Raw genomic sequence first — 15,226 nt, 5'->3', positions numbered from 1 at the left:
CAAAGCCATTTCTCCAGCGAAGGCTGCCTGATGGCTTCACGAGGCTCTCACCGCGTCTCCCTCCCCTCTCACTAAGTACGTCTCAGAGCCCTCACCCCCCATCACCCTCCGCTTCACCCCATCACCCGGGGGAGCGCAGCTCACGACCCGGCTCTTGATCGTCCGAGAGCTTCCCCCTGCGCCGAGGCACCAACGCCATGGCCGGGGGCTCAGGGCGGAGGGCACCAGGGCAGGAGAACGAGGGCACCGCTTCCAAGAAAATACACTTGGAATCCCAGTGCTCCACCTGGATCACAGAACGGTTTGGGCTGGAAGGGACCTTAAAGCTCACGCAGTGCCACCCCCTGCCCTGGGCAGGGACACCTCCCACCAGCCCAGGTTGCTCCAAGCCCCGGCCAACTTGGCCTTGAACCCCTCCAGGGATGGGGCAGCCACAGCTTCTCTGGGCAACCTGCGACAGGGGCTCACCCCCCTCACAGCAAACAATTTCTTCCTCACATCTCACCTAAATCTCCCTCTTTCAGGTTAAAACCCTTCCCCCTCGTCCCACGGCTCCCCTCCCTGCTCCAGAGTCCCTCCCCAGCTTTCCTGGAGCCCCTTGAGGGACTGGAAGGGGCTGGAAGGTCTCCCCGGAGCCTTCTCTTCTCCAGGCTGAACCCCCCCAGCTCTCTCAGCTGGCATTAGCCGGCCAAGCGGAGGAAATGGAGCCGGAGGCCGCTCTGTTGAAGCTCAAGGTGACAAACTGCACCGCGGGCGGCCGGATTTGAGGCAAGGGGCAGCGGGGACCCCCCAAGCGAGCAGCGGGGCGACCCGGCCGTGACAACCCCTTACGTAAAGGAGGCGGCGGCGACCTGCCCGGCGCTATCACTGCGGACACGGACCCGTGTTGTGGCAACAGCCCGGCCGAGGCGCCTGAACCCAAAGCCCTGAGGTTCTCACAAGCTCCGGCTCCGTGGGAAGCCCCTGACACAAACACGTTTGGTTCTCCCCCCCCACCACACGTTACAGCCCCTCACCGCAGGGACTGCTGCGAACACCCCGGCAGCCCCCCCTACCCCAAGGCCGCAGCTCAACCCTCCTCCCCAGAAATCCTCCCCACTGGGCTGCTTTAAAAACGGCTCCGTCACTAGGGCCTCACCGGCTCCCTTCTGCCGGTCCCGCTCCCCACCGGAGCGACCAGTGACAGTTACATCAGCCCCTGCCCTCCCCGGCCCCGTTTCATGCCGGAGGATGGGGGACAGCGGGTACGGATCCATCCTGGGCTCTCCTGGAGCAGCCGGGAACCCTCTCCCACCCCAGGTCAGGATTACTGCAGCTCAGAATCCCACCCCGGGTCAGGATTCTTCCAGCTTTCAGGAAAAAGGACAAGTCCCAGAAAAGCAGGGAAACTGGAGGGTTGGGAACAAAGGACGCCGGGAGGGATTATCAACCTGGGGACAGGGAAAGGAAGGAAAAGTTGCTCGCTGGAGCAGCGCGCCACACCGAGAAAAATCCAACCTGGGCATTAGCGACGTTAAACAGGCTCTTAAAAACCACGGCCGCTTGCCCGCGTGGGTTTGAACCCCATGAGCAAGAGCGGACGGCCCCAACGCCGCCCACAAGAAGAAAAGCGCTGTGTCTTTAATGGAAGGACGCGGGAGGCTCCCAGGGAGTTGCGCCGAGCTGGAGGGTTTTATTTATTTTTTCGGTAAACCCCCCACCACCACCCTTACCCCAACCCCTGCCCTGCAGGGAAAGCACGGAACCGTCCTCCTAAATCAACACGCTCCTAATGATCTCGCTCACTTGACCCCCTAGCACGCCGGTGTCAGCTGCAAACACGCGTACAATAAACTTCACTCCATCTTTAGCTTCTCGCTGACAGGTTTTGATTCATGGGGTGCCGAAATCCATCCGAGGAAAATTACCTCGATCAAAACGCCGCTATCTCCGCATCTATCAACCCCGGGTAGTGCCCCGGGGCCGCGCTCCGGCGTGCAAATGGGTGCACCAGCATCTGCAGGGAAAGCTGACCTTTCTGGCAGGATGTCAGATTTATTTTCTAACCTTAGTACTCCCAGGCTTGTTCCCTTTGCGCTCACGCCACGAGGGTTATTTTGTAGTTTGGCTAAAAAAAACCCAGGGGGGTGGGGGAAAGAAGAGGGGGGCGGGGGGGTGTGGGGGAAAAAGCTTTCATGAGGGACTCTGAGCCCTGAAGCTGAAGCCTTTCCTGTGATCCGGTAACGAGGGAGCATTTACACAAGCACCGATCTATTTTTGCTGTATGCGATCCCAAAGCTTTAATTTTGAGCCATAAATTCCAGCAGTGGGGCGGGGGGGGGGAAGTGGGGGGGGCAGGGCTCCACTGGCAGCGACAGCATCCCACCCCCACGGGAATCTGCCTCGGGACCCGACGCCTCTCCGAGGGACACCTGGGCTCCCTCCTGGTCTGGAGCACCCAGTCCAAACCCCGGGGGACGCCAGGCACCGCGGGGATGGGCTCTGCACCACCGCCGGCAGAATCGGGCCCCGCTGATGTCCCCAAGGCCGATGTCCCCAAGGCCGATGTCCCCAAGCTGCCGCCTGCCCTCTCCCATGCAGGGAAGAAGGGGGCTCACCCCTCCGCACCGCAGTGTTTCACCGAGCCCTGGGCACCGTCCAGAGGGATCCCAGCCTCCAAAGAATCTTGTTTTTCTTGGAGCAAGCGCCAGGAGTCGGGGAGCGCCCGGCGCGCAGGGGAAGAAATCCCAAAGGGACCTGGAGTGGAAAAGCGCCCGTCAGCATGGATTAACTCCGGGTTTAACGGCTTGTCCTCATAGCGCTTATTCCCAAAAGAGAGAAGGATCCATTTAAAAAACTGGATCTTTCCCTCTCTCCTGGGAGAAGGCAGGAGCGCTGCTGCTGGCGCAGGAAGAGTTAATGCCAAAAGGCATTAATCCCTGGTTTCCATGGAGCGCGGAGCTCTGGCACTCACCGCTGCAGAGCGCAGGACATGCAGGACACGCGAAGCGCGGGACACGCAGAGTGCAGGACACGCAGGACATGCAAAGCGCAGGACACACAGGGCGCCAGACATGCAGGACATGCAGAGTGCAGGACATGCAGGGCGCAGGACACGCAGGACATGCAGAGTGCAGGACACACAGGGCGCAGGATACGCAGGACATGCAGAGCGCAGGACACGCAGGACATGCAGAGCGCAGGACACGCAGGACACGTGGAGCGCAGCACACAGGGCGCAGGACACGCAGAACATGCAGAGCGCAGGACACACAGGGTGCAGGACATGAAGGACATGAGAGTGCAGGACATGCAGCGTGCAGGACACACAGGGCGCAGGACACGCAGGACATGCGGAGAGCAGGACACGCAGGACGCAGGACATGAAGGACATGAGAGTGCAGGACACGCAGGACATGCAGAGCGCAGGACACGTGGAGTGCAGGACATGCAGGACATGCAGAGCGCAGGACACACAGGGTGCAGGACACGCAGGACACATGGAGTGCAGGACACGCAGGGTGCAGGACATGAAGGACATGAGGGTGCAGGACACGCAGGACATGCAGAGCGCAGGACATGCAGGGTGCAGGACACGCAGGACATGCAGAGCGCAGGACACGCAGGGTACAGGACATGAAGGACATGGGAGTACAGGACACGCAGGACATGCAGAGCGCAGGACACCCAGGGTGCAGGACACACAGGACACGCAGAGCGCAGGACACGCAGCTCCTGCCCTTGGCTGGCAGCGCCCGCCGCTCTCCTCTCCCGCCTGAGCTCGGGAAGCTGCAATTCCTGCAGTGGAGGAATCGGGAGCGGCGGCAGCAGCGCTCGGGTGTGATGTTCTGCTTAACTGCCCCGCAGGATTCAAACTCCAAGAGAGGGGAAAACCCCAGCGCCAGCCTCGCTCTTCGAAGGTGGGCAAAAGTTGGTCCCTGCTCACCTAAAAGCATCTCATGGGCGAGGAGCAGGAGAGCCCCCCGCTTGGCCCCCAGGGCCCGTGAGATGCTCACCAATGGCTCATCACGAGCATCTCTGCGCTGCGCAGCGAGGGACAAAGCCACCAAGGTCCTGCCATCCGTCGAAAGATCCCTCTGTGCTCCCAGCACCTAGAGCCGGGTGCGGATTAAACAGCGCTTGCTCCCTCCCGCGTGGGCTACGAAATGAGGTCTCAGGAGCCGCGTCAGGCTCACCCCGAGCAGGGAGAAGGGTGAAGAACCCGCTTGGCTCTGCCGCAGACCCTGGCACAGAGCAGGGGAAAGGGAACAACGCGCAGGAGATGCTGCACGTGTTCAGCGATGCCCTCGTCCGCTCCCTGGGCCAGGCTCTCTGCAGCCACGTGAAAGGTAACACGGCAGCCACCTTCGGCTCCCCGCCGTGCAGGGGAAGGACTCGCTCGGTTGCACCCACCCCCCTGTGTTTTAAAAGCCCACGTCGCTATGAGATCTCTGCCCCCGAGACCCCAGGTTCACACCACACGAGCAGAGTGCTGCTTTCTCCGCCGATTAAAGCGCCACAGAATCCCAGACTGGCCGGGGTGGGAAGGGCCCTCTGGAGATCATCTCCTCCAACCCCCGGCCAGAGCAGGGTCACACACAGCAGGTGGCACAGGGACGCGTCCAGGCGGGTTTGGGATGTCTCCAGAGACGGAGACTCCACCACCTCTCTGGGCAGCCTCTGCCAGGGCTCTGCCACCCTCAACGTCAAGAACTTCCTCCTCATGTTGAGGTGGAACTTCCCATGCTCAAGTTTGTGCCCGTTACCTCTTGTCCTGTCCCCGGGCACCACTGAGAAGAGCCTGGCCCCATCCTGCTGACACCCCCCCTTTCAGTATTTATAAGTGTTGATAAGATCCCCCCTCAGTCGTCTTTTTTCCAGACTGAAGAGCCCCAAATCCCTCAGCCTTTCCTCATCAGAGAGATGTTCCATCCCCTCAGCATCTCGGTAGCCCCTTGCTGTCCCCTCTCCAGCAGTTCCCTGTCCCTCTTGACCCGGGGAGCCCAGAACTGGACCCAGTGCTCCAGCTGTGGCCTCCCCAGGGCAGAGCTGAGGGGGAGGATGACCTCCCTCCACCTGCTCGCCAGGAGGAAACGGCTCCGGATTTGCGGATGAAGCCCCCCCACACCGCTAGCGAGTCTCCTCACGCCAAAGGCAGGGAGAGAGCCAGGAGCCTCCCTCCCCGCGTCCTCCCGGGTGTTTTCGTTCTGGGAGAAGGGAAGGGCGCGTTGCCCACATGCGCGTATAAACCCGGGCCCTTCTGGTCGCTCTCCCGTCTCGAGCCGCAGCATGACGGATGGCAGGATGAAAAGCAGAGCCCCGGGGCTTTCAGGCGATGGGAGATTAATGATGACACGGCCTTGACCTCCAAAAGGTAAAGGTTATGAAACACTCAAGGGTAACGGGGCTTCCAATTTCATACCCGGAGGGTGAATGACAGCAACCGATGGTTTTATTCTCAGAAACACTCCAATCCCAGGACGCACAGCTGTCGCCCACCGCCTTTTTGAAATTCATCTCAGCGTATTTATTCCTCCTGTTTCTTTCCCCTCGCAGGCTCCGAGTGCTGTTAAATCCCTCTGAAGCCGCCGCCGCCGGACACCGGCGAGCGTTCGGTAGGAGACGGCAAGCCACAGGGAAGCCCAGGGTTTAGACAGAGATATTCTGCGTGCCGCTTTACCCCCCTTCCCGTTTCCAGCGGCAAAATTGCCTTTCACAGGGAGATTTTTCGCCTTGGGTACAGAGCGGGGTGCAGGAACGAGGAGCGACGCTGGGTTTCCGTGCCTCCAAAAGCTGGAGAAAAGGCAGGGGCGATGTCAAGCCGCCCCGTTCCACCCAGGCGAGGGCAGCTCCGGTGTCTCCAGCACCACCCTGCGCTTCCAGCCGCGGCCGGAGACGGTGGCAGAGGGAAAGGCGCCAGAGGGTGAGCCAGCGGAGACGGCCACGGCTTTCTCCAAAATACAAGGACTCCACTTAGATTACATCCAGGCGGGAGGAATATCCAAAGTCCCCGTCGCAGTCCTTACACAAAGAGGGTGTTGGTGGCAGAAGGACCCTCCGTGCCGCTGCCACGGAGAACGGACTTGTACACGGCACGGCTGACACGCAACCACACCACGCCGGCGGAGACGGGGGCCTCGGTGCGTTTCAGAAAACCATCAAACAGCGCTTTACCTCCACGGAAGGCGGGCAGCAAAACCCACCCCCAGCCCCAGCAGCTCAACGCTGGGGCTTCAGAGGTGGCCCGTTGGCCATCTCCCAGCGAGACGGCGGCGACATCCAACACGGCTGGGTCACCCACGGCCACCACGGGCCAGCCCACCCCCGCCCCAGGGATGATCCACACGCTCCCCGCTGTCCCTTCGGCAACTAGATTATGGAGTTAGTCCACCAAATTGCCTGAAGTCAGGGCAAAGCTCCATCTTCTGGCTCACTCCACCTGCTAAAAACCTACGCCAAGCGGCCGGGAGAAGTCTCGCGCCAGAACGGACCGAGCTGCAGGTCTCCGAAGATCTTGATTTACACTAAAAGGAGCTGGGAAGCATAAAGAGCACAAGTTTTTTTAACACGCTGTGCCCCTTCTCGTCGCCTATCCTCGTGCACCTGATTCGCTCACGCTAACGAAGCCCGAGCCACGCAGCATCAGAGACCGGCTGCTTTCCCAGACTAACTTCACCTTCTCACTGTGGGTTTGGTTTTTTTTTACCCAAGCCAAGGGAAACAGGCAACCGCAAGCTCGCGCCTCGTCCTCCCCTTGGAAAATGGGTTGGGAAGGCAAAAAAAAAAATAAAAAATTAAAAAGAATAAAAAAACAACCCCAGCCGCCGCGTTTTTCTGTACATGGCGGTTGGGCAGGAGCCGCGGCAGGCGGCGGTTGGAGGCGTCTCTGTCTCAAGGCACCGTGGCTTTCACAGCCAGAGGTTTATGCCGGCCCCAAATGGGATCAGAGGGGGAGGAAGAGAAGAAAAGTCGCAGCCATGTGCTAAGAGCGCACCTGCAGCTCTCCCAGCGCCGAGTTGAAAAGCATTCTTCAGCTCAGACGTCAGGGATGGAACAAACACGTCAGGAATGCCGTGGCCGAGCGAGGGGGACGCGCTTCAGGTGCTCCACGAGGCAAAAGGGCCTCGGAAAGGGCTTTTTATCTCTTCGCACCCGCCGAGCAGCGTCTGAACTATCATGTGGCGCTTACGGAGGGTCTTCTCTCCCAAAGGTGGGGTGGGAAGGCTCCGAGGAGAGCCCCCGCGTGCGGCGCAGAGCCCCGGAGCGCGTTGGGGAGCGATGGAGCTGGCTGGGGAAGGGGAGGGCAGCGGAGCCGCAGGCGCCGGGCAGAGCACGAGAGTTTTTCCCCTCGAAGAGTCCACCCATTGTTAAAAAAAAAAAGTAAAAAAAAAAAGAGGCAACCGGGTGATGAGATAACATGATCTGAATTGCATATCAGCCCCAGATTTTAAAAAAAAAAAAAAAAAAAAAAAAAAAATCCGTTCTATTCCAACACAACAAGCACAAAAACGGCAACGCGCCGCGGCAGCGTCAACCCTTCCCCTGCAAATCCATGGGGCTCCGTGGGGCAGCGGGACGCGCCAAGCCCCGCTGTGCCGATGGTGTCCGCCTGCTGCCGCCACGCAGGCTAAACAAAATCCCGGCAAAAAGGAGGAAAAACCAACAGGAGTCTGAAGAACAAGAAAACTCTCGGGTGCAAAGGCACCCACTGCAGCTGCCGGGGCGGTCGGAGGCCATCGCTGGAGCCGCGCAGCATTTATTCCCCCGGGATCCCAAGGAACATGGGGATTTCGACTCAAAGGCGGTTTTATCTCCAGGTCCGCGCAGGTACCCAAGGGCCTGGGAAGCCAGGCGAGCGCTCGCCGCTCCTAATTCCAAAGGGAACGCATTTTTTTCAGGAATAAGTGAAGCAGGTTTGGAGAGAGACCGGAGTTTCCTCCCGCTGCCCTGACACTCCCAAAGGCACCCGCGGCCGGGCGAGGACTTTGCACCCCGTGGAATGGCCAAAAGAAGCGCCAGCGGCTCAGGAGAGCAGAGCCGGGGACCCATCGGTTCCAGCGCGACCAGGGAAAACCAAACCGGCCCAGCAGGAGAAAACCAACAGGGCAGAGCAGCACTTCCAGTGCAATTGCACCGCCCGGAGCTTAATTATCCGAGATTTTTGTGCTGATGCAGAAACAACCGCCAGCGCTCACCCCCGGGGAGCGGAGCACGGCGCTGCCACAGCTCAGTCCTTCACCCACCACGTACAGCCGGGGTTCGGAGAGCGGATTATCAATTCTCTCCTACACCCAGCCTTTTTTCTCCGCCAAAGAACTCTGTCTGCAGCCGAGGCCGTGCCCGGACCCTGCAGGTCCCCCACCAACGGGGCCAGCCCTTCACCCGGGCAATGCCACGCATGCTCCATGGTTGAGTTTTAGGCCGGACACTGGGTTTCTCGGGGGCTGCCCCATCCCTGGAGGGGTTCAAGGCCACGTTGGATGGGCCTTGGATCAACCTGCTCCAGTGGGAGGTGTCCCTGCCCATGGCAGGGGGGTCGGAACGAGATTTAAGCTTTGGATTTGAGCTTTAAGGTCCCTCCCAAGCCAAACCGTTCTGCAATTCCCCAATTCCCAACCTCACCCCATAGACCATCCTCCTCCCCGGCAGAGCAGCCCGGGCTGACGGTGGAAAGGCGAAATCCTGCGGAGGGAGGAGCCGGCGACGAGGGCGGCTCCAGCAGATTTTGGCCGGGCACCCAAAACTCCCGAAGTCGGCTGCCCCATGGCAGCAAACGGAAAGAGCTGCCACCCCAAAGCGCCGGGGGCCGCTCCAACCAGCGAGGGACGGCGGCAAAACCCAGCGGCGGGCAGGCGAGTAACGGAGGGAAACCCGCCGACGGACAGCGTTGATCCGCGCACAGCCCAGCGCCTCGGGAAAAGTCGGGATCCACGTGGATGCTCACCACCTCTTTCAACCAGAAGAGATGAAAGGCCGGGGCTGAAGCACCTCATGTTTGATCTTTTACGGTCACTTAATTTGGTTTCTCTGGTATCACCGAAAGCTTGAGATTCTGGCAGAGCTCGAAGGGAAAGCTCGCCCAAGAGCTGCTGCTCTGCAAATGTCGGACTAACTAAACCCTAAGAATTGTCAAATCCGTGCATTTATTCCGCCGGGACGGCAGCTCACGCGCCGGCGAGCCCCTGCTGCCCGGCTGCGCACCAGAGCGGGCGCAGCCCCATCCGTGGGGACCCTCCCCCTCCCTCCCCAGGTCTCCCAAACAACCCCCCCCTCACTCGCCTTCACGCCTTTGAAACAACGGGAATAGCCACAGCCCAGGAAAAGGTATATTAGCCACTAAATTATCCGTGGAATTAAGCTGTTCCATCCCAAAGGTTATTACGAGACCAGGTTTTTAAAGCAGCTTCTCCCGGCCGCCCGACGCCTGACCTCATGCATCTGCATTTTAAACGTTAGAAAACCTAAATCTGCTCACTCTGAACGAAGCCAGGCCTGGGAGACACCCGGCCACGGGCCGGCAGCGTCTCCGCGGGGCACCCGCTGGGGTAGGAAAGGTCCCGGGGATGGTCCTGGCTCTACGCTGGAGGCTCTCCAAGCCCCCGCGAGTTCAGCGCTCCCCGACCCCTGCGCCTGGCGCTTCCCGAAAGGACCTTCCAGAAAGCGCAGAGCTGGGAAAGATCCGCTCTGCCGCCCCGTAACGGAATCGGGGAGGGTTTTCTGACAAAGCGAGGCTTCCCACCGCCGAATTAGTGACACTACACAAACTTTTTAGGGCCTAAAATCCAGGGGTCGTTTGCCTCGACAGACTTTTCCTTACGCTCCCACCAACCCGCGGGCAGTGCGTGCGCGGCCGCGAGGAGGAAGCTCCATCCCCTCGAAAGCCACAGCCACGACGCCAAGACTCGGCGCAACGTCCCCGCGGAGCCAAAACCCTCCAGTCTTCCAAGATGGGAAAGAGCTGCTGGAGTTATCATCTTAATTGGAAGGAGGGAAGGGGAAGGAGAGGATCCTCAGCAGAACTGTGCGAGGTTTAATTCGCCTGGGGACGTTCCTTGCGGCCCACGCCCCCCTCCCCGCGTTTCGCAGCGGGATTTGGGGCTGGTTTTTTTCTTGGTTTTTTTCTACTTTTGTGCCCCGCGGTGAAGAGGGGTGAAGGGGAAAACCTGACTTTGTTTCTCCGGTTGAGACTGGAATAGGCTCTGGAAAGCCGGGAGCGAGAGCTGCCATTCTTCCCCGGGCCCGCTCCTCCAAATTCCTGCAGCCAAATGGTTCAAGAGCCCCTGAATGGGACATAATGACATCATTGATTGAATCATAATAGAGGGGGAAAGGGGGGGTGGGGAAAAGATGTATTTGTGTTACAGACAAAAGCGAAGTTCTGTTTCACAGCGGGGACCAATGAAGAACCAGATGACTGGGCAGAGGGAGGTCAGAGAGTGTGTGTGTCCCCCCCCTCCCCGCTCTCCGCCATTGTCCCCCGGGAGCGAGCCCTTCGCCACTCCCCGAAGGTTTGTCGGCGACTCCGAGCCCTTTCAGGGAGCACCGGGATCAATGGGCGAGCGGGAGTCCCCCTGACCCCGTGCCGCACTCTCGTCATTTATTTTGAAAACGACATGGCGGGGGTGTGGAAGCGCGGCGTAAAGGGTGGAGGGGGAAGCAGAGGAATAACGGTGAAACGCCGGAGGAGCCAGCGGTGAGGGCGCAGCGCCGAGGCGTGCCGCCGCTTCTCCTGCGCTCGTGGCATGACGGGGCTGCAGGGAACACGCGACCACAGCTTTGGGAGAGCGTTGGCTGAGCCACCAATGGCAGCAGCCCAGCAGAATCCCAGACTGGCCGGGGTGGGAAGGGCCCTCTGGAGATCATCTCCTCCAAGCCCCAGCCAGAGCAGGGTCACACACAGCAGGTGGCACAGGAGCGCGTCCAGGCGGGTTTGGGATGTCTCCAGAGACGGAGACTCCACCACCTCTCTGGGCAGCCTCTGCCAGGGCTCTGCCACCCTCAACGTCAAGAACTTCCTCCTCATGTTGAGGTGGAACTTCCCATGCTCAAGTTTGTGCCCGTTACCTCTTGTCCTGTCCCCGGGCACCACTGAGAAGAGCCTGGCCCCATCCTCCTGACACCCCCCCTTTCAGTATTTATAAGCGTTGATAAGGTCCCCCCTCAGTCGTCTTTTTTCCAGACTGAAGAGCCCCAAATCCCTCGGCCTTTCCTCATCAGAGAGATGTTCCATCCCCTCAGCATCTCGGTAGCCCTTTGCTGTCCCCTCTCCAGCAGTTCCCTGTCCCTCTTGACCCGGGGAGCCCAGAACTGGACCCAGCGCTCCAGAAGACCCTTTCAGAGGGCAGCCAGGCGCCAAGTTGACATTTCTATTGGAAAAAAGAGTTCCGGGTTTCTTCAGATGTTGTTTTCTCACCCTGCCTCGGCAAAGGCCAGAGGAAACACACCATGATGGCCAGTAAGCACTGAGAAGATAACGAAAGCCGCAGCCTTATCGGGTGTAGAAGGGCGTAAGATGTTCTCATCTGCCCAACCACAAGAGTTTCCAGTACAAAGAGAATCACAGAACGGTTTGGGTGGGAAGGGACCTTAAAACTCACCCAGTGCCACCCCCTGCCCTGGGCAGGGACACCTCCCACCAGCCCAGGTTGCTCCAAGCCCCGGCCAACCTGGCCTTGAGCCCCTCCAGGGATGGGGCAGCCACAGCTTCTCTGGGCAACCTGCGACAGGGGCTCACCCCCCTCACAGCAAACAATTTCTTCCTCACATCTCACCTAAATCTCCCTCTTCCAGTGTAAAACCCTTCCCCCTCGTCCCATGGCTCCCCTCCCTGCTCCAGAGTCCCTCCCCAGCTTTCCTGGAGCCCCTTGAGGGACTGGAAGGGGCTCCAAGGTCTCCCCGGAGCCTTCTCTTCTCCAGGCTGACCCCCCCCAGCTCTCTCAGCCCGTCCAAGAGCAGGGGGACGACGCAGCGCACGGATCCCACCACCAACCCCGCGGACGCTCCCGTCTGGGCTCCGGGTACCCGACACCACCCCGGGGCGGGCACAGGGGCTCCCCTCCCACAGCACCTCCCTCCGCTCTTTCCTACGCCCCAAAACCTTCCCCACCAGGTCACGCACACCCCAAATTCCCCCGGCACCAATCCCGCAGTCACTGAAGCGCTGATCATAGCAAAGGGCAGCTCCACCTTCGCCTGATGCGGAGCTGATTCGCGGGGAAGCGAGAACGAAGCCCTCGCGAAGCCCCCGGTTAAATGCAAAATCAGAAGGTCCAGAATTGAAAATTCTGGAAAATCCTGGCAGATAAGGAACAAAATCCTCAGCAGAGCACAGACAAGAGGGTCTGCCTGGCAAGGGCTTGGTGAAAGGCCCCGGGGAGATGGGGAAGAGCCTGGTTGTGGTGACGCCGACTCATGGCTGTGGGCGCCAGAAAGCAGGCGGTGTGATGGGAGAAAACACCATGACCAAGAAAGACGGGGCAGCTCCGCAAGCCCGGCACCCGCCACGGCACCTTTTCCATCGCGCCGGAGAAGGTGGTGGTGGGGGAAGTCGCTGGCAAGATTTACAGGAGCGCGGGAGGCCGAGGCAGCAGGAGAGGGACGTTATTTCGGATCTGCTGGAGAGGAAATGCCAGACGGGAGGAAATAAGAGCAGCTGAGAGAGCACAGGTGACCGAGGGTCACAGCGCAGGCACCGCGGAAGGGACGCTTCGAGACGCCGGCTCCTTCCAGCCCCTCGGGCACAGCGACTTACCCACCGCATGGCTCAACTTGAACCCTTCTGGCACGAGCCAGCTGTAGGGGAGCGGCAGGAAAGCACCGGCGCCTCCTCCACGCCAAAGGACGGGCTTCCCGGAGCGTTCCTGTGCAGTTACGTGCCTGCGGGCACACCCTCAACCCGAAAGCACGGAATTACGCTCCCAAGCCGAACCAACGCACCCGAGGCCCCTCGTACCTCACGCGGTGCGGCCGAGGTTCGCGTCTCACGAAGTTCACTTCTTCCTCTTCGCGCGACATACGCACACAAGCAGGGCGTAAAACATTTAGAAGAGCAACGAGCCGCTAAAAGAGCGGAGAGACTCTGGAAGCAGGAAACTCGAGCGTATTTCAAGCTTTTAAGGTCTGCCTCGTCCAGAAAGAGCGACAACCCCTTGAAAGGCGCCTTGATCCAATACTCGTGTTTCAAATTCATCTTTACCCTCCTGCTCGGCAACGGCCCCGCACAGCGCCAGGCTGGCGACCGCCTGCAATGGGCGGCCACTGACCACGGCAGCGCAGGGGACGGCTGAGCGGGTCCGTGGGCACCCGGCGCCTCGAGCTCCCTGCGGCTTCAGCGAGGTTTCTGAAGCCGGATTTACCGGTAGAAGCCTTTTCCCCCCCACGCCAGCCTGGAGTTATTCGCAAGGGATAAAGCTGGTTTGGACAAAAGTCGTTACTTGCCTTCTAGGAAACACAAGTCATGGATTTCCCTGCGCAATCCCATCGAACGCCAGCCGGGTCACCAGCGATGGGGATTGGAAACCCCAAATCCATCCCTCTGGGAAGAGGGGACGGTTGCGCTGCCCTCGGCCAGAGCGCGTGGGGCCAGCGAGGACCCGCCAGCACAGCCCTCAGGGGGAAACCACTGCTTCCTCTTAAACAAAAAACACAAAAGGGGGAAAAAATTGAGGTCTGTTAAACCTTTACTTTTCCCTCGTAACCTCAGGTCTTATTTTCCCCAGGGTGACACAGCCCTGGGATGATCTGGGCTCATCTTCGAGCGCACCAGTAAGCCACGTGCTGGCCCACAGGCTGTTCCAAGCCTCCCCGGCCCGTGCCCACGTCTCTGCTCTGCCCGGCATCCCGCATCCGACAGCCTTTGTCCGGAGTCGCCCCGGTGCCGAGCTCCGCCACCTCCAAGACAGCAACGGGGAGGGCTCTCTGGGCACGGGAGCCTTAAAAACAAGACCACAACCCGCCTCCCCCCGCCATTACGAAGGGCGAACACAAACCTCTCGCCCGCCCCTGCCCTCCACCCAGGGATGCCGCCTGCGCCGGCCATTCGGTCGCCGAACCCCTTCCCCGAGCGAGCCGGGAGGGGGCGGGGGCGGCGGGGGCCTCGCTTACAGCCCCCTTCGCGTTAAAACGTCCGTGACTGCCAGCGCCATTCTTCACCTTGTCACTTCCCATTATCTTAAACCAAGGGGGCCGCATTCAGGCCGCTCAACTTGGCAAACGGCGAGGGGGCTTCGGAGGGGCCGGGGGAAGGCGAGGGGACGGGCACACACCCACGGCCACCGCGGCACGCAGCGAACGCCTGCCGCGAGCCCAACACGGGGCTCCTGTGCAGCGGAGGGGGAAAAAAATTAAAATAAAGAAAAATAAAAATCAGGCGCTGAGGATTAGCGCTCAAGTTTCTGTAAATCCTTCCAGACCGGCTGGACGCTCTCCAGCTTTTACCTGCAAAGGCTGCAGTGCCCCAAAATCGCTCTTCCTCTCCTCAAAACTGAGCTTTACCTTTTGACTGAGGTTGACGTTTCAATACGGACGCTGCTACCCATCTGCCCGGCAGGGGCCAAGGCAGAAAAAGGCAGGAATCAGCTCGGTCTCCGACGAATCCCCGGCTGCTGCGTCTGCCCCGAGCATCCCAAGAGAGCAGGGGAAAATTTCGGGACCCACCCAGCCGCATCTCGCCCTCCTCAACACTCCTCGCCACCTGCACAATGTCGTACCTGGATCTTTCAGCTCTGTACCCGCACGGCTGCACAATTCCAGCCGCATTCCCTCGATTCTCACCCAGTTCCTACCTTCTGCGGGACTACTGACAAGTTTCTGCCACAAGGAAAAACACGAGAGGTTTTTTCCAGGGCTTTGCTTGAATTTTACTCTTTAAACCAGGCCTATTTTTTACCTCCCTCTGTAAATCCACCCGCCTTAGTTACCACTAGTCCAACTCAGAGGGAGACAGAAAAATCCTTGAAAAATTACCTAAAGCAGATTTTTTTAAATACCTAAAAATATTAAGATTTAAAAGCAGGATGTCGTGACAATTTCAGGGCACGGGGAAAATCCCGAGTGCGGAATCGCTCTCACCGCACGGTCTGTCATGACGGACCAGCCCACAGAATCACAGAAAGGTTTGGGTTGGAAGGGACGCTAAAGATCATCCCATTCCACCCCCTGCCCTGGGCAGGGACACCTCCCACCAGCCCAGGTTGCTCCAAGCCCCGGCCAACTTGGCCTTGAACCCCTCCAGGGACGGGGCAGCCAC

General features: G+C 59.8%; 1 protein-coding gene across 1 annotated transcript in view; it reads right to left on the bottom strand.

The window, feature by feature from the left end:
* SARNP (SAP domain containing ribonucleoprotein) overlaps positions 1 to 15,226 on the bottom strand; it is a 39,001-nt gene that overhangs the window by 5,369 nt on the left and 18,406 nt on the right. The window lies entirely within an intron of this gene.

This window comes from Larus michahellis, chromosome 22 (genome assembly GCF_964199755.1).
Source record: "Larus michahellis chromosome 22, bLarMic1.1, whole genome shotgun sequence".
Taxonomy (NCBI): domain Eukaryota; kingdom Metazoa; phylum Chordata; class Aves; order Charadriiformes; family Laridae; genus Larus; species Larus michahellis.
The sequence above is the reverse complement of the archived record's forward strand: the minus strand, read 5'-3'. Positions and strand labels throughout refer to the sequence as shown.